Consider the following 15,958-nt stretch of genomic DNA (forward strand, 5'->3'; position numbering starts at 1 on the left):
TATATATATATATATATATACACACACACACACACACACACACATATCTCAAGGTGAAGTTTCCCAAACCTTAATTCTTGACTTCTGTGCACCCATAGGCTCAACACCACATGGAATCTGCCAAGGCTTGGGGCTTCCACTGCCGGAAGCAACAGCCTGAGCTGTACCTTGGCCCCTTTTAGTCATGGCTGGAGTGGCTGGGACGCAGGACACCAAGTCCCTAGGCTGCACACAGCACAGGGACCCTGGGCCCAGCCCACGAAACCATTTTCTCCCAGGCCTCGGGGCCTGTGATAGGAGGGCCTGCGGTGAAGACCTCTGACATACCCTGGAGACATTTTCCCCATTGTCTTGGTGATTAACATTTGGCTCCTCGTTATTTAGGCAAATTTCTGCAGCCAGCTTGAATTTCTCCTCAGAAAATGTTTTTTTCTTTTCTATCTCATTGTCAGACTGCAAATTTTCCAAACTTTTATGCTATTTCCCTTTTAAAACTGAATGCTTTTAAGAGCACCCAAGTCATCTCTTGAATGCTTTGCTGCTTAGAAATTTATTTTTCCAGATACCCTAAATCATCTCTCTCAAGTTCAAAGTTTCACAAATCTCTAGGGCAGGGGAAAATGCTGCCAGTCTCTTTGCTAAAACATAACTAGAGTCACCTTTGCTCCAGTTCCCATCCTCATCTTCATCTGAGACCACTTCAGCCTGGACCTTATTGTTCATATCACTATCAGCATTTTGGTCAAAGCCATTCAACAAATCTCTAGGAAGTTCCAAACTTTCCCACATTTTCCTGTCTTCTTCTGAGCCCTCCAAACTGTTCCAACCCCTGCCTGTTACCTAGTTCCAAAGTTGCTTCCACATTTTGGGTTTTTTTTTTTTTTTTTTTTGAGATGAAGTTTGGCTCTTGTTGCCCAGGCTGGAGTGCAATGGCATGATCTCGGCTCACCGCAACCTCTGCCTCCTGGGTTCAAGTGATTCTCCTGTCTCAGCCTCCCAAGTAGCTGGGATTACAGGCATATGCCACCACGCCTGGCTAAGTTTGTATTTGTAGTAGAGATGGTGTTTCTCCATGTTGGTCAGGCTGGTCTTGAACTCCCTGTGGGTTTCCAGGTGCTACAGGTACACCCTGCATTCCAGGCAAATTCCCTTAAAACAGACAAATGGTGGGAGAGGTGGGCTCTGTGATCTGACCACCTTGGCCTCCCGAGGCACTGGGATTACAGGCGGGAGCCACTGCACCTGGCCTATTTGTTAATTTTTGAAATTTATTTGAATCTAATCTGGTTTTAAAAATGATTTGAGGTGTCTAGAATGTTTCATCTTTGAAATAGATTACATATTATATCATTAAGGAAATAGTAAATCTGGAAAGTAATAACACTTACCTTTAAGGGGCTGGATATGAGTATATCCATATATGGCCACAATCATGGCTGCAATAACCCCATGGGGGCAGGAAGTCATTTCAGCTCTGCTTCCATTAGTCTGGACATCAGCCTGGGGCTCTTGAAGCCTGTGGGTTTCCGGGTGCTACAGGTGCACCCTGCATTCCAGGCAAATTCCCTTAAAACAGACAAATGGTGGGAGAGGTGGGATCTGTGGAAGGTTCTCCCTCCATGGGCTACCTAAATACACCACCTGCAGTTCCTCTGTATTGGACAATTTCCAAGTGTTCTATGTTAACTATGGCCATTCAATCACATCCAAGATACATCAACAAAAGACCACCATTAATTGAAAACCTCTAGCACTGTGCTGAATCAGAGTAGTGAGAAAGGACATCTTGCTTTGTTCTTGCTCTTAGGGAGAAAGCATTCATTCTTTCACCATGAAGAATAATGTGACTATAGGTCTGCAGATGTTCATTATAAAGTTGAGAAAATCTTCCTTTATTCCTATTTTTATCATAAATGAATGTTTAATTTTGTCTAATGATTTTTCTGCATCAATTAATTTGATCATATAATGTTTCTTCTTTAGCTTATTGATATGGTGGATTACACTATGTCCAAAATGTTGAACCAGCCTTGCATACCTGAAATAAATCCCACTTGATGATAGTGTATATACTTTTTTTATACATTGCTGGAGTAGGTTTGTTAATATTTTGTTGAGAATTTTCACATTGAAGTTTATGAGAGATAATGGTCTGTAGTTTTCTTTTTCATACTACCTTTGTCTAGTTTTTGTATCAGGATAACACTAACTCCATAAAATGAATTAGGAAACATTTTCTTCTATTTTACAGAGGAGATTGTGTAGGGCCAGGTGTGGTGGCTCATGCCTATAATTCCAACACTTTGGGAGGCCAAGGCAGGCAGATCACTTGAAGTCAGGAGTTTGAGACCAGCCTGGCCAACATGGGAAACCCTGTCTCTACTAAAAATACAAAAATTAGCCACACATGGTGGCGGGTGCCTATAATCCCAGCTACTTGGGAGACTGAGGCAGGAAAATTGCTTGAGCCCAGGAAGTGGAGCTTGCAGTGAGCCAAGATGGCGCCACTGCACTCTAGCCTGGGCAACAGAGCGAGATTCCATCTCAAAAACAAAAAAGAAGAAAAGTGTGTTATTGATATCTAGATTGATTCCATTGTGGTTGAAAAACACACTGCATGATTTCAATTCTTTTAAATTTGTTGAGGTTTGTTTTATGGCACAGTTATGGTGTGTCTTGATATATGTTCTATGGACACCTAAATAGAATGTGTATTCTGCTGTTGTTGGGTGCAGTGTTCTATACATGTCGACAACTCCTGTTGGTTAATGATAGTGTTGCATTCCTCTCTACCCTTCCTTATTTTCTGTCTAATATTCCCTCTACAGTTTTTCTTCACATATTTTGCAGTTCTGTTGGTTGCTGTGTACACATTTAGAATGGCTATGTCACCTAGAATTGCCACCCTCCCATCTTTTTTTTTGAAGATGGAATTTCACTCTTGTTGCCCAGGCTGGAGATTCCCTCTCAAAAAAACAAAACAAAACAAAACAAAAAAATCTTACGTTCATTTCTGTAAATTTGACGTCCTTTAAAGCATAATGACTTTTCTGATGAGATTGGTGAGGATATTAAAAAGTGTGGTTAAAAAATGTATAATGAAATGTGTGAACATTCAAAAGGTCTGCATAATTCAATGAACCAATATTTCCCAAGTGACCAAAGAATGATGTTCAAAATTATGCCTGGACAAATGATCCAAAGTGCAAAATACACTGATTTTTTGTTTGTTTGTTTGTTTGTTTTTTGTATTTTTAGTAGAGATGAGGTTTCATGATGTTGGCCAGGCTGGTCTCAAACTCCTGACCTCAAGTGATCCACCTGCCTTGGCCTCCCAGAGTGCTGGGATTATAGGCGTGAGCCACTGTGCCTGGCCTAGACTCATGAATTTTAATGTAATAGAGTATGGAATGTTTACTGATGTGGTTTCAGATTCCACATTGCAAGTAACCTTTAAGAAATCATCCCTTGTTGGCTGGGAGTGGTGGCTCATGCCTGTAATCCCAGCACTTTAGGAGGCTGAGGCGGGTGGATCACAAGGTCAGGAGATAGAGACCATCCTGGCCAACATGGTGAAACCCTGTCTCCACTAAAAATACAAAAATTAGCTGGGCATGCTGGTGCATACCTGTATTCCCAGCTACTTGGGAGGCTGAGGCAGGAGAATCACTTAAACCCAGGAGGTGGAGGTTGCAGTGAGCCGAGGTTGCAACACCATACTATAGCCTGGGCAACAGAACGAGACCCCGTCTCAAAAAAAAAAAAAAAAAGAAAGAAAATCATAACTTGTTGAATTTTGGCATAGTATCAGAGAAAAACGTCCACAATAACCTTTTTGTTGTTGTTGTTGTTGTTTGTTTTTTTTAAGACGAAGTTTCACTCTTGTTGCCCAGGCTGCAGTACAATGATGCGATCTCAGCTCACTGCAACCTCCACCTCCCAGGTTCAAGCAATTCTTCTGCCTCAGCCTCTCGAGTAGCTGGGATTACAGGTGTGCACCTCCACCCCTGGCTAATTTTTGTATTTTTAATAGAGGCAGGGTTTCACCATGTTGGCCATGGTCTCGAACTCCTGACCTCAGGTGATCCACCCGCCTCAGCCTCCAAAGGACTGGGATTATAGATGTGAACCACTGCTCCTGGCCCACTCCTTCTTTTTCTAACTGTGCCAGGCATGCACCTCCACACCTGGCCTCCCAAAGTGCTGGGATTACAGGTGTGAGCCACTGCGCCTGACCATTCTTTCCTCCTTCTATGTGTCAATGCCTAATGCCTTCCAGACAAAGACCACCCGGAACACAGCTGTTAATTGGAAAAGACGGATTTGTTAATCATTGCAGTGAGGGAGAACATACATAATAGGGAACTGTTGGGCACCTTAGTAAGATAGTTTTAGAAAATGATTGTAGATTTGGGCTTGTGTTAGGTGATTTTGGGGACAGTTAAGAAAATGGGATTTTGCTTTGGATTGGATTGTTAGGAAATGGGGATAATTCTATAATCGGGTATCGTAATCTTTTTTTACTTCAAGTTTTTTCTTTTTCTGAGACGGAGTCTCGCTCTGCTGCCCAGGTTGGAGAGCAGTGGTATGATCTCAGTTTACTGCAACCTCTGCCTCCCGGGTTCAAGCATTTCTCCTGCCTTGGCCTCCTGAGTAGCTGGGATTACAGGCGTGCACCACCACGTCTGGCTAATTTTTTTTTTTGTATTTTTTTTTGAGATAGAGTCTCGCTCTGTCGCCCAGGCTGGAGTGCAGTGGCTGGATCTCAGCTCACTGTAAGCTCTGCCTCCCGGGTTTACACCATTCTCCTGCCTCAGCCTCCCGAGTAGCTGGGATTACAGGCGCCCGCCACCACGCCCGGCTAGTTTTTTGTGTTTTTTAGTAGAGACAGGGTTTCACCATGTTGGCCAGGCTGGTCTTGAGCTCCTGACCTTGTGATCCCACCGCCTCAGCTTCCCAAAGTGCTGAGATTACAGGTGTCAGCCACCGTGGTTGGCCGCACTTCAAGTTTTAATAAAAGCTTAATAAGATTATTTTATTCCTGCATCTTCTATTGTTTCTTTCTTGTGTTTGCCATTTTCCTTTCCTACTTGGCGAGATTTGGCTTTCCATTCAAGGATGTTTTTGTGGTCTTTGTCCAGTTTTAGCCTAGTGATAACCACCTTGCTGGGTGAATGCCCACAGGGACAGCTGTGCTGTTAGCCTTTTCCCCTGCACCCATTCAATGTAGATGACATATTTCTTCCTGTAAACCTGGATTATTTGGCCAATTCGCTGACCCTTATAGTGTCCTCGCACAACCTGAACTTCATCATCGTTTTGGACGGTCTTGGATCGAACATTGTACTTTTGTCTCAGCTCTTTGGAAAGAGGGGCAGACATAATCTTTCTGCGAGTGTGGGAAGGTGCATTGAAATGTCTTTTTCAATTCTTGCTTCGGTCAGAAGTCACAAAGGGATTGAACTTCATTTTGGCTGCTCCACCTTTGGTGATGGCTGCAAAGGTTTAAAAAATCTTATTTATGGGAAGGTATAGTGGGTTGAATGGTGGCCCCCCAAAAAGTATGTGTACATCCCAACCCCCAGAACCTGTAAATGTGAGCTTATTTGGAAAAGGATCTTTGTAGATGTGATTAAGATTCTCAAGATGACATCATCCTAGATTATCTGGATTACTTAGAGGAAGACAAAAGCAGAGGGAGATTTGACACAGGTACAGAGAAGAAGGCCATGGGAAGGTGGAGGCAGAGATTGAAGTTGTCCAACCAAGGAACGCCTGGAGCCACCAGAAGCTGGAAGCAGCAGGGAAGGATTCTCCCTGGAGCCTTCAGAGGGAGCATGGCCCCACCTATCCCTTCACTTCGGACTTCTAGACTTCAGGACTGAGAGAGGCTATATTCTGTTTGAATTTATCAGGTCTGTGGTACTCCACCACAGCAGCTGCAGGAAAGGAGAAGAGAAGGGCTCAGTGGAGCCACGCTGTAGCTGTCAGCAGTGACTCAGATTGACTGGAAAAGGAGGATGTTTGGTCATTTCAGACAAGTTCCTGGTTCTGTTTTTGTTTTGGTTCATCACAGTCACAGGGTGGACTTGTTTGATGTGGATGTTCTGTGACATTATGTTCAGCAGGAGACTACGAAGGCCAGTTGTGTGCCAGGCCAGCTCCTGGAAGAACCAAGGCCTGGTTGGGCATTGGGATCTACTTTTCTTTCTCTCATATGTGAGACTGGGTGTTCTTTATGGACTTCAAGCAAAACAACACATCCCAACAGACAGAATGCAGAAGCTATGAGAATCCAGCTCTTTTCTATTCAGCCAGATGTTAAAAAGATTTGCCAAAATGTAAAACAATGCCATTTTCTCCCCCTCCCCCCCTTTTTTTAAAAGGCATTTTTTTCCCCACAAAATTTTATTTATGAGAACATGCAATGGGTTTTTAATTATTGTTGTTTTATTTTATATTTTTTATTTTTTGTAGAGATAACATCTTGCTACGTTCCCAGGCTGGTCTTGAACTTCTGGCTTCAAATGATCCTTCCAAAGTGTTGGGATTATAGACATGAGCCATCTGGCCTATTGTTATTTTAAAATTTATTTAATATGTTCATAGATAAAATATCTTTCAGTTTAATTTCTAATTTAATAAATCTTGGTAAATATAACCCAAATAAACACAGCTCATTGAGTCCTCAGTAGTTTTAAGTGTGTAAATACAATTTATAAATATAATATTTGTTAAGGGGTTCAGAGACCAGAAATTTTGAGTACTACTTACCTCGTTCATTGTCAATCTTTGTAAATGCGTGTGTGCTTGTCTACTTATTGGAGATGGTGTTCTATATTTGTCCACTAGATCGAGTTTTTTTTTTTTTTTTTTTTTTTTGAGACGGAGTTTTGCTCTGTCGCCCAGGCTGGAGTGCAGTGGCCGGATCTCAGCTCACTGCAAGCTCCGCCTCCCGGGTTTACGCCATTCTCCTGCCTCAGCCTCCCGAGTAGCTGGGACTACAGGCACCCGCCACCTCGCCCGGCTAGTTTTCTGTATTTTTTAGTAGAGACAGGGTTTCACCGTGTTAGCCAGGATGGTCTCGATCTCCTGACCCCGTGATCCGCCCGTCTCGGCCTCCCAAAGTGCTGGGATTACAGGCTTGAGCCACCACGCCCGGCCCAAGATCGAGCTTGCTAAGTATGTTCTCATCATCTATATCTTTTTTTTTTTTTGAGACGGAGTCTTGCTCTGTTGCCCAGGCTCACTGCAGCCTTCACCTCCTGGTTTCAAGTGACTCTCCTGCCTCAGCCTTCCGTGTAGCTGGGATTACAGGTGCATGCTACCATGCCCGGCTAATTTTTGAATTTTCAGTAGTGATGGGGTTTTGCCACGTTGGCCAGGCTGGTCTCGAACTCCTGGCCTCAAGTGATCTGCCCACTTTGGCCTCCCAAAGTTCTGGAATTACAGGTGTGGGCCACCATGCCTTTACATGTTTTAAATACATTTGATTAAGCAAGATTGTGTGGCTTACTCCCTGTGTAACCTAGGGTGATTTACTAATTCCCTCAGGACCTTGTTTTTCTCATTCATCATCTACTGATAATAACAGTGCTCTCTCCTGAAATAACTATCAATAAATATTTGCTGTTGTTATCTTCACTAGCAGTGTTTAGTGTAGGAGCAACAAAAACGGGCAATCCAACAATGGTTGGATTTATACAGTTGGGGTTTTGACACTGGGTAATGGGGAGGAAAGATAAGTGGATAAGGATATTAAGGAGGACAGAAAAATAGTAGTGGGAATGTAGGTTGGATAGGAAAAGAAGTGGAAGGCTGAGCTGTGAGGAGCAAATGTAGTGGAAGCTTAGTGAGAGGCAGGAGATAGTATGGGGAGTGGGGACTGAGCTGTGAGGAGCAAATGTAGTGGAAGCTTAGTGAGAGGCAGGAGATAGTATGGGGAGTGGGGACTGAGTAAACTGGAGGGACAATTACTAGGGCCCATGTGAAGGCCAATGTGAGATCCCAGGTGTGGGCTCAGTGATGGAGTGAGGGGAATGGACAAGTTATTCGCACAGAACAGGGTAGTACTGGATCGACATGAGAGCCCAAAGTCTTCTATGCTGGCTTGACCAGTAGATAAACAAGGGGCAGTAGAGCAGCAGAATGACACAAATCTCCCAGCAGAAGTGATGCCTTGAGAGCGATGCTGGCAGCTGGGCAAATGCCAATCCTGCTTAAGATGTTGGGGCCTTGGGAGAACCTGCCACCTTTCCTGGAGACAAAGGCAGGGGAGCCAGACCTTCTTCAGGACAGCCAGCTTTCAGTCATGGCAAGAAATGAAGCATTTTCCTGTGTAGGGGGGGTGCCGACAATGTTGGGGGTAGGCTTACTGTGCAAGCAGTGGGCCAGTGGGTCAATGGAGAGAAAACACAGGGGCCTTCCATCTGGAGCAGTGGCTGAGGATGGGAAGGGTGGGAGGCATGCCAGCATAGACTGGCCAAGACTCTAAATGATATTCTAGACAATATGGCTCAGCCTAGAGCCCAAAGTAGCATTGATTTATTTTCTTTTTTCTCTTCTTTTCTTTTCCTTTTTTTGATACGAAGTCTCATTCTATCGCCCAGGTTGGAGTGCAGTGGTGCAATCTTGGCTCACTACAACCACTGCCTCCAGGTTCAAGCGATTCTCCTGCCTCAACCTCCTGTGTAGCTGAGATTACAGGCGCTTGGGAATTTGTGTATTTTTAGTAGAGACGGAGTTTCACCACGTTGGCCAGGCTGGTCTCGAACTCCTGGCCTCAAGTGATCTGCCCACCTCAGTCTTCCAAAGTGTTGGGATTACAAGTGTGAGCCACTGTGCCTGGCTTTTCCCCCCTCATTTTAAGATCTGCTTCTAAGTGATGATTTCTTTTATTTTTATTTTTGAGACAGTCTCCCTCTGTCCCACAGGCTGTAGTGCAGTGACGAGATCTCGGCTCACTGCAACCTCCATCTCCCAGGCTGAAGCGATTCTTGTGCCTCAGCCTCCCAAGTAGCTGTGGCCATAGGCTCGGGTCAATACACCTGGCTAATTTTTTTTTGTATTTTTAGTAGAGACGGGGTTTTGCCATGTTGGCCAGGCTGGGCTCCAACACCTGGCCTCCAGTGATCCACCCACCTTGGCCTCCCAAAGTGCTGGGACTACAGGCATGAGCCACTGCTCCTGGCCTAGTGTTGCTGTCTTAATGGTTTTGGACAAGGAGGGGCAGTTACAGATAGGTCAAGGACAAAGAGGACTTTCTAAGTAACGGTGCTGCCCTGCTGAAGAATAGTCTGTCCCACGAGGTAGTGACTTCATCATATATTGTTTGTTTTTAAAGAAGTGGGATGGACATCTGTCAGGGACGCTGGAAGTAGGGTTGGGCTGCAGAACTTCAAAAAATTCTCTCTGAAAAAGCTTAAATTTCAGAGTATATAATTTGGCCATGGCCCCCTCTAGTGGCCATTGTGCAGAATTAACCATAACACAAATATTTCAGAATTGAACTCAAAATTTCAAACCTCGAGACTAGCTAGGGTTTGTGGCTTTTAGGGAATATCCTAAATTCTGTTATGTGGATAATTCTGCATGAACTCCATTGAAGTGTCTTGGCTTTACTGTTTGAATCAAATTAATGATTTTTTTCCAAATCGGAGGCAGCTGTATCAGGAAGACGTCGTTGGCTGGTAGACTTCTGCACCAGGCACATAAAGTCTAGGAGAGCAAAACAAATCAGATTCCTGTCCTCATGGTGTTTGCATTCTCGTGTGGGGAACAGATAATAAATAACCAGTCAATAAGAAAGTAAGGCTCTGATTAATGTTATGGCAGGAAATAGGCAGAGTGTGGTGACAGGGACTAAGAAGGCTGACCTACTTGCGGAGGGCGCTCGGGGAAGGTTTCTTAAAAGAGGTGACCTTTAAATGAGAAGAGGCAGAAGAATATTCCAGGCAGGGAAAGCAATAAATGCAAAGGACCTGTGGTAGGAACAGTTCATCTAGGAGCTGAGGGAAGGCTGACATACCTGGAAAACGAAATTAGCAAATCGCATAAGGCTTGGGTTGTGGCTGGAAGACACCCCAAGGGCCAGATCACACCAGTTCTTGAAGGCCATGGGAAACCTCAGAAGCCATGGGAAGTTCAGTTATGATAACTTTCATCCCATCTTAACAGACTGTGTTTATTTATTTATTTATTTGAGATGAAGTCTTACTCTGGTGCCCAGGTTGGAGTGCAGTGGCACGATCTCTGCTCACTGTAACCTCTGCCTCCCAGGCTCAAGTGATTGATTCTCCTGCCTCGGTCTCCCAAGTAGCTGGGACTACCGTCGCACATCACCACACCCGGCTTATTTTTGTATTTTTAGTAGTGATGGGGTTTCGCCATGTTGGCAGTGGCTGGTCTTGAACTCCTGGCCTCAAATGATCCACCTGCCTTGGCTTGCCAAAGTGCTGGGATTACAAGCATGAGCCACTGCACCCAGGCTGTATTCACTTAAAAATTAATTTTGTTGAAATTATCTGTACACATACTTTGCTTCTAAATGGAAGAAATATTTTTTAAAAACTTGAATTTGATTTCATATTAACTGATTTGATCTGTTGGTTTCTAAGACCATAGATTTCTTTTGTACTAAACATTCTTTCTGTACCAGCATTTGGTAGTGAATTTAGACAGGTTATTGAATTGGAAACAGCAGGTTCTTTGTTGAAAAACATAGGACATTGTTCTCTTGAAGAGAACATCATCAAGGCACTGACCTCTTTCTAAGGAGGAACTGGAGAGAGTTTTCTCTTTTCATGAAGACAGCTTCTGTGCTTGAACTACTTCATCCAAAAAGAGACTGACTAGAATTAGCCAAGCCCCAAAGTATGAGAGTTTTCTGCAATGTGAAAACTTAACATTGTTTTACTTTGTCAGGGAATTTCAGAAATGAGTTAAAAATTTAAAGCTCAATGTAGATTAGTCAGCCTCTTTTTATCTAAATGTTTCTTAATTTAGAAGCACTGTGAGAAATGAGGATGATGAATGCTAGACAGAGTAACACTATTAAGTTTATAAAAGAAAAACATTCAGCATAACTTCAAGGTTGGTGGATGGCATGCATATAGCCAGTGGGCTCATTGTGCTATGTGTAGGCAAACTGTGTGGTCGTGCCAAGAGAATCGCCTTACCTACCTGTGCTGTGTGTCAGCACCCGAGTGGTCTGACAGACTGATAGTAAAGCTCACTTTATCAGACAATGCAAGATATGTGGATATGTTAATTTCTCAGTCAGAAAGTATAGTACTGTCCTGTGGCTCAAAATGGGCAATTGTAAGAATGTTAACTGTTGAGAAGGAGGAAGGGAAGAGGGAGAGAAGAGGCATCAGTGGGATTGACTCTGGTATTGAACGTGACATGGCATGAGGAAAAGAACATTAGAATTGTCTACTGCCACTGCCACCCAACTGGAGGTAAAGATTCTGTCTGCCACTATACATGCACTTAACGAGGCCAAGACTCAGCCAGCTACTCAGTCATCTACAGGGAGTGGGAGCAATAATTCTACAACTGGGTATCTTCAAATTCTAGCCAAGATTAAACTTTTTTTGGTTGCAAATTAAATATTCTAAAAAAAGAAATTATTTAGCAGGTTGTGGTGGCGTGCCCTTGTAGCCCCAGCTACTTGGGTGGCTGAGGTGAGAGGATTGTTTGAGCCCAAGAGTTCAAGGCTGCAGCTGAGCTATGATAATGCCACTGCACTCCAACCTGGGTGATAGAGCAAGACGCTGCCTCAAAACAAAACAAAACAAACCCCCAAAAATCAACATTAGTACAGTTTGGAGCATCCAGATCATCCATATAATACCTTTGTGAGCACTGCCATGTGATTTTAATGAGCAAGTTTGCACTTTTATATATAATCAAGATCATGCTAAGTGATATTTAACTGTTTTGTTTATATGTATAGAATTATTTTATTGGTTTCCATAAAGTGCATATCTGACGCTAAAAATAAAATTTAAGCCAGGTGTGGTGGTGTGCCGCTATAGTCCCAGCTACTTGGTAGGCTGAGGTGGGAGGGTCATCTGAGCCCAAGAGTTCCAGACTAGCCTGGGCAACATCATGGGACCCTATCTGTTAAAAACAAAACAAGGCCGGGCGTGGTGGCTCAAGCCTGTAATCCCAGCACTTTGGGAGGCCGAGACGGGCGGATCATGAAGTCAGGAGATAGAGACCATCCTGGCTAATACTGTGAAACCCCGTCTCTACTAAAATACAAAAAACTAGCCGGGCAAGGTGGCGGGCGCCTGTAGTCCCAGCTACTCGGGAGGCTGAGGCAGAAGAATGGCGTAAACCTGGGAGGCAGAGCTTGCAGTGACCTGAGATCCGGCCACTGCACTCCAGCCCGGGCGACAGAGCAAGACTCCGTCTCAAAAAAAAAAAAAAAAGCAACAACAAAACAAATGGTGCTGGAACATGTGGACATTTATAGGTTAATTTAAAAAAGGAACAGTAATAAGTAAATATAAAAATTTGTCTTTTGTTGTTCATTCCAGCTAAAACCATGCAGTCTTGCTCAGTCAGCTTACGCTGTGTTTATCTCTGGGATACAATATGGTGGAATTGGCCTAATAGAGGTAGAGATTCTATCAGTTAGTATATGCTCATTTAATGAGACCAAGACCCAGTCAGCTACTCGGAGGGTCCGTGGATCACATTACTCACAACTCTGAACCTAGGTGATGAGTGCGTGGATAGAGCACCAGAAGCCTCTAGCTTTGGTCAACGTGCTGGCGAATCAAGCTGTGCTTATAGGTCACGTTGAAAGTAAATGCTGGTAAAGGAGTAGACAGTCCTAAAGGTATCCTCTCTGCCAGGAATACTCCAGACCTGCCGGTTCCCATGGCTTCTACTTTCTCGACTTCAATGTCACATTCTCAAAAGGAAAAATTCAAGGATACTATCCATATAAGGAAAACAAATTGAAATAAAAATACAGTTCTTGAAAGAGAAGTCAATAACTGAGACAAACTCTGGATCAGAAAGGATTAGAATATTAGTAGATTGGAAAGGAGAACTGAGGAAATTTAAATATTTTAAAATTCTAGGATTGAAAAAAAAATCTAGAATTAAATAATATGCATCCTGAAATGAAAGTGCATCCCAAATACCAAGCAGAATATATGAAAATAAGTCCACACACTGGCCACATTGTGACACTACATCAGAAATAAATAGAAAAATCTTAGAAGTTGGCCAGGAGAGGTGGCTCACGCCTATAATCCCAGCACTTTGGGAGGCCAAGGCAGGCAGATCACCTGAGGTCAGGAGTTTGAGACCAGCCTGGCTAACATGGCAAAACTCCATCTCTATTAAAAATACAAAAAAAATTAGCCAGGTATGGTGGCACGTGCCTGTAATTCCAGCTACTTGGGAGGCTGAGGCAGGAGAATCTCTTGAACCCGGGAGGTGGAGGTTGCAGTGAGCCAAGATCACTCCATTGCACTCTAGCCTGGGCAACAAGAGTGAAACTCTGTCTCAGAAAAAAGGAAAAGACAAAGAAAAATCTTAGAAGTGACCAGAAGGAGGAAGAAGACCAATTATCTACAAAGGAATGACAACTACATTGACAGCTGGCTTCTCATCAACCATGATAGATGCCAGAAGACAAAGATGTAAAATTATGAAAGTGTTTGTTGAGAAAAAAAAAAAATAACCATCAACCTAGAATTGTATGCCCCATTAAACTGTCACTCAAAAATAAAAGTAAAACTTGTCACAGGCTCTCATTGAAGAGATGGTTAAGAATCTCCTCAAGAAGCAAAGTGCACCCAGAGGGAAAGCATGGCACACAAACGTAAGCAACCGACTGACCGAAAGACTAGGCACAGGTGCAGATGAACTCTATCAGGATATGTATTTATGTGGCTGAACAGTCCCCATAAAACACATTTTGTATGTTTTATAAAACAATAAAAACAGTAACTCCCCTCTATAAAAAGATTATGGCTGAGTGTGGTGACTCATGCCTGTAATCCTAATACTCTAGGAGGCTGAGGGGGGAGGATTGCTTGAGGCCAGGAGTGCCAGGTTACAGTGAGCTATGATTGTGTTGGTGTGCTCCAGCCTGGTTGACAGAGAAACCCAGTCTCTCAAAAGACAACAAAAAAGGGCCAGGCACGGTGGCTCACACCTGTAATCCCAGCACTTTGGGAGGCCAGGGCGGGTGGATCACGTGGTCAGGAGTTCAAGACCAGCTTGAACAACATGGTGTAACCACGTCTCTACCAAAAATATAAAAATTAGCTGGGCATGGTGCCGTGTGCCTGTAGTCCCAGCTACTCAGGAGGCTGAGGCAGAAGAATCGCTTGAACTCGGGAGGTGGAGGTTGCAGTGAGTCAAGATCGTGCCACTGTACTCCAACTTGGGCAACAGAGGGAGACTCCGTCTCAAAAACAAAACAAAACAAAACAAAAGATTGTGTGTGTGTTCAATGGATAGTTTATTCTAAGTCCTTTAAAATACTGTAGTCATTACCCTGCTTTAGCAATAATTAACATTTTGCCAACTTTTTTTTTTTTTTTTTTTTTGAGACAGAGTTTCACTCTTGTCACCCAGGCTGGGATGTAGTGGCGTGATTTTGGCTCACTGTAACTTGTGTCTCCCGGGTTCAAGTGATTCTCCTGCCTCAGCCTTCCGGCTAGCTGAGACTACAAGCACCTGCCAGCATGCTCGGCAAATTTTGTATTTTTAGTAGAGGTGGGGTTTCATCATGTTGGCCAGGCTGGTCTTGAACTCCTGACTTCAGGTGATTCATCTGCCTCAGCCTCCTAAAGTGCTAGGATTACAGGTGTGAACCACTGTGCCCCAACTTTATGTGCTTTTTATAATCAGGAAGAGGATACAAATAGAAAGTAATTTTAGATGTTATTGAAAACTTATGGTGAAGAATATATGCTAAATATTTGGCCAGGTGACGTGGCTCACACCTATAATCCCAGCACTGTGGGAGGCCAAGGCAGGAGGATCACTTGAGCCCAGGAGTTCAAGACCAACCTGGGCAAAATGGAAGAATTCCATCTCTATAAAAAGATACAAAAATTAGCCGGGCATGGTGGTGAGTGCCTGTGATCCCTGGTACTTGGGAGGCTGAGGTAGGCTGATTGCTTGAGCCCCTGGAGGTGGAGATTGCACTGCACTCCAGCCCAGGCAACAGAGTGAGACTCTGTTTCAAAAAAAAAAAGAAAGAAAACAAAGAATATATGCTAAATATTTAAGAGCCTAAACATAGAAATATAATGTACAGATTTTGAAAGTGAAGTGACATTGTAAAAATTTATCAATCCAACAGAAGACAAGGAAGAAAAGAGAAAAAACTGACAAAAAGAATTGCAAATAGTAAAGAAAACAACCATGGTGATAGAAATAAATCTATATAGATCACTGAAACAACAAATATAAGTAAATGAAAGTCATACATCGAAAGACAAGTGGCTACCAGATTTGACTATGCTTCTTACAATAGGTACATCTATAACAGAATGACATAGGAAAGTTTAAACTAAAGGAAGGTAATAATACTCAAGAAAAGCATAACCTGGGCCAGGCATGCTGGCTCACGCTTGTAATCTAGACATTTCTCTCAATTTTGCTGTAAGCCAAAACTGCTTAAAATATAGTATTAAGGCTGCCTGTGGTGGCTCACACCTGTAATCCCAGCACCTTGGGAGGCTGAGGCAGGCAGATCACTTGAGGTCAGAAGTTCAAGACCAGCTTGGCCAATATGGAGGAACCCCATCTCTAGTAAAAATACAAAAATTAGCCGGGCATGGTGGCGTGTGCCTGTAATCCCGGCTCCTCAGGAGGCTGAGGCAGGAGAATCACTTGAATTCAGGAGGCGGACATTGCAGTGAGCCGAGATTGCCCCACTGCACTCTAGCCTGGGCAATAGAGCGAGACTGTCTCAAAA

General features: G+C 43.5%; 2 pseudogenes; one reads left to right on the top strand and one right to left on the bottom strand.

Moving 5' to 3' along the window:
- Positions 1-15,958, top strand: part of LOC108513355 (interferon-induced transmembrane protein 1 pseudogene) — a 68,573-nt pseudogene that overhangs the window by 29,512 nt on the left and 23,103 nt on the right.
- On the bottom strand, positions 5,031-5,469 carry LOC108513337 (60S ribosomal protein L26 pseudogene; annotated as a pseudogene).

This window comes from Rhinopithecus bieti, unplaced genomic scaffold (assembly GCF_001698545.2).
Source record: "Rhinopithecus bieti isolate Rb0 unplaced genomic scaffold, ASM169854v2 scaffold_30775, whole genome shotgun sequence".
NCBI lineage: Eukaryota > Metazoa > Chordata > Mammalia > Primates > Cercopithecidae > Rhinopithecus > Rhinopithecus bieti.